Here is a 3,874-nt window from a genome sequence, read left to right as displayed (position 1 = left end):
AAAAAGCCGATTCCGACGCAAACACACGAGGGATTATTTACAAGCTCGATCTTGTATCCAAGTATACCCGACACAGCAGAGCAGGGACTTGGACCCTGAGGTGGGTTTTAGCTTAATTTTAAGGGCTGGACTCGGGGACCTCCAGAAGGGCAGAAGCAATTCCTCAAGTTCTGTTTACATTTTGATATGGGGCCTTCAAGGGAATTGAGCCCTGTTCTCATTCTAATATGGGCTTCCTGCCCTTGGCCTGGGCTCAGTTTTGATTCAATTGTGGGGCTTTCTAGGACATTAAGCTGTAAACAACAAAGGTCCCACACCTGGAAGGGGGACGTCACACTGTCCCTATATGCTGAAGAAGAGGTACTAGAAATGAGAAACCCGAGAGCCTCCACCAAATCCTGTTAGAATTAAGGAGTGAGTTCAAAAGTCACGGGACACAAACTGACCCTACAGAGCAGAGTATCCTTGCTGTGTCCCGACAATGAGCACTCAGGAAGGAAATGAAGGATGTGACGCCCTTCTCAGGAGCATCAAGGAAAATAAATAATGAGACTGAACCAAAGGAGCACAAGACTTGTGCACTGACCCAAACCAGGCTCTGGGAGGCCGTACTGGGCTTGTGGGGTGGGAGCCTCATCTTGTGAAAATGTCCGCAGTTCCTGAAGCCACCCTCAGTTTCAAAGTCATTCCTATCAAAATCATGGTGGCAGATGTTAGAAATAGGAAAAAAAACCCATAACATCCAACCCCCACAACAAATGACCCCAGACAGCAAATCAGTATTGGAGAAGCATGACAGAGTGGGACGCAGCACTTTCCTATTTCAAAAGATGTCACAGAGATAAAGCAGTGTGGTTCTCAGGCTCCTGGATGACTCCGTCGGTTAAGCATCCGACTCCTGACCTCACCTCCGGTCCTGATCTCAGGGGTTGTGAGTTCTAGCCCTATGCTGGGCCAAGGATGAGGCGTGGAGCCTAGGTAGACAAACCAGACCCACGGGGGGTGGTCCCGGCATAAGCTGAATGAGCAAAATAGAGAGTCCAGAAGGAAATGTGCTCTGAAAGAACTGATTTTTTTAACTTAATTTAAACCCAATTAATTAACGTATAGTGTATTATACTTTCAGAGGAAGAATTCAGGGATTCATCAGTTGGAGATAACAACAGTGCTTGAGACATCACGTGCCCTCCTTCATGCCTGTCCCCTGTTATCTGCCCCCTCCAGCTACCCTCAGTTTGTTTCCTATCACTAAGGGTCTGTATTTCCTGCATCTGTTTTCATCTTATTTGTTTTTCCTTCCCTTCACAGTTGTTCATCTGCTTTGCTTCTTTAATTCCACCTATGAATGAAACCACACAGTCATTCTCTTTCCCGAGTGACTTACTTCACTTAACATGATCCCTTTAGTCCTATCCACATTATTGCAAATGGAAAGATTTCCTTCTCTTCGATAGCTGAATACCATTCCTCTCTCTATGACCATCATCTATCTCCCATCCTCTTTATCCATCATCTGGCAGAGGGTACCGAGGCTCCTCCCACAGTGTGGCTACTGTGGACCCAGCTGCTGTGGACATTGGGGTGCAGGTGTCCCAAGTCTCACTGCATCTGTATCCTCGGAGTGAGCTCCAGGCCATTCACCTGCTGGTCGCAGGGCGGCTCTATTTGTATCATCCTAAGGGGCCTCCACACTGTTTCCAGGGTGGCTGCACCAACCCGCGGTCCCGCCCACAGTGGAAGACGGTTGAGTGAGTTTTGCAGGACGTGGTAAAAGTCTGGTCCACATTTCATTTCGCGTCCTGTGGGCTCCAATTCCTTAAGTATTTCTGGGAAGCCGGGTGTTGGGCTCCTTTTCAGTGAGATGTTTCCGAAGCTAACAGGCCCCAGCTGGAGCTAGAAAGCAGGCAGGTGCGGCCCTTAGAGCACCTGCTGCCGCCTGCACAGTCTCCTGTAGCACCAGAGCATCCCGCAGGGGGCGCCTGCGCCCAGGCCCCTCCCATAGGGCACGCATGTGCAGTAGGCCTCCTCTGCCTGCACTAACAGGAGCCAGCCTGTGCTGGGGAGGCCTGCAGAAGACATGGGGACGCATCTATCCTGATGAGCTGCAGCCTCCTCAGGACCCGCGGGGAGTCTTCAGGGGGAAATTGGACCACATTCATGCTGACAGGAACCGTGGTGTCCTCAGGATCCACTTTGAGGCTTTAGGAAGATGTGGGCCCGCATCCACCCTGACAGGAGCCCCTGGGCCGCCTCAGGACCCGCGGGGAGGCTTCAGGAAGATGTGGGCCCACATTCACGGTGACAGGAGCCCTGAGCACCTCAGGACTGGCGGGGAGGTTTCAGGAAATTGTGGGCCCACATCCACGCTGACAGGCGCCCCTGAGCAGCCTCAGGAACTGTGGGGAGGCTTCAGGAAGATGTGGCGACGCGTTCACTCTGGCAGGAGCTCCCAGGCCCCTCAGGACATAAGTTGAGGCTTCTGGAAGCGGGGCCCGCATTCATGGTTACAGGAGCCCTGGCCTCCTCGAATCCTCGGCTACGCTTCGAAGGACTTGGGGCCACATGGACACAACAGGACGCTGACTTCCTCAGGACCCCTGGTGTAGACTTGGGGAAATATGTGGATGCGTCCATGTGGACAGAAGACCCCAGCTTTGTCAGGGCCTGTGGTGAGGCCTAAGAAAACTGTGGGTGCCGCATCCACAGTGACAGGAATCTCCAGCCTCCTCAGGACACACTGTGAAGCTTTGGGAAGATTTGAGGCCACGTCCATGCTGACAGGAGCCCCCAGCCTCCGCAGGTCTTATGGTGAGGCTTGAGGAAAATGTGGGACAACGTCAATGCTGACAGGAACCCTGTCTTCCTCAGGACCTGCACTTTGGCTTCGGGACATAAGGGGTTGCGTCTATGCTGACAGGAGCCCACAGCCTCCTCAGGACCTGCGGTGAGTTTTCTGGGGGACATGGGACCATGTCCAGGCTGACAGGAGCCACCGGCCTCCTGAGGACCTGCTGTAAGGCTTGCATAGGATGTGAGGCATAGTCCACAGTGACAGGAGACCCAGCGTCCTCAGGACCCGCTGACTATGACTCAGGAACACGTGGGGCCACGTCCACACTCACAGGAGCCAGGCTTCCTCAGGACCCCTTGGAGGAATCTGGAGGAGCCATTGGGGGCCACGTCCATATCAGAAGGGACTCCTCAGAACCACAGTGTAAGTGAAAGGGTAGAATGAATGGTAGGGTTAGGGGAGGGGAGGAAGTTGGTGGTTAGCCTTAGGTTAGATGTTAGGGGTTAGTGATTATGCTTATGGTTACGAATTAAAGGTTAGGTGAGGCATAAGGGTATTGGTCAGTGTTAAGAGTTAGGATGGTGGTTAGGGTAAGGGACAGGATTTAGTGTTAGGGTTAGTGTTTAGGCTCTAGGGATGAGGGCAGGAGGTTAGGAGTTGGGGATAGGGTTATGGTTAGAGTTAGGGTTGGGCTAAGGTTTGCAGTTAGGGTTAGGGGTTAGGGTGTGAGTTATTGTTAGGGGTTAGAGTTAGGGGTTAGAGTTAAGGGTTAGAGTTAAAGTTAGGGCTAGGTTTAGGGTTAGGGTGAGGGTTAGGATTAGGATAGGGGTTAGGGCTAGGGTTAGTGTTAGTGTTTGGTTAGGGTTTAGGGTTAGGGTCAGGTCAGGGTCAGGGTACGGTTTTGGAAAAGGGCAAGATATAGGGTTAGGGAGTGGGTTAGGGGTTGGCTTTAGGGTATGGGTTAGGGTACAGTTTGCGGTATGAGATAGGATTAGTATTAGAGGGTTAGGGTTAGGGTACAGGTTAAGGTTAGGAATAGGATTTGAATACCTTATTTTAAGGATAGGGTTAGAGGTTAGCGTT

The sequence above is a fragment of the Canis lupus genome, chromosome 36 (assembly GCF_048164855.1).
Source record: "Canis lupus baileyi chromosome 36, mCanLup2.hap1, whole genome shotgun sequence".
NCBI lineage: Eukaryota > Metazoa > Chordata > Mammalia > Carnivora > Canidae > Canis > Canis lupus.
Note: the sequence above shows the minus strand (reverse complement) of the source record.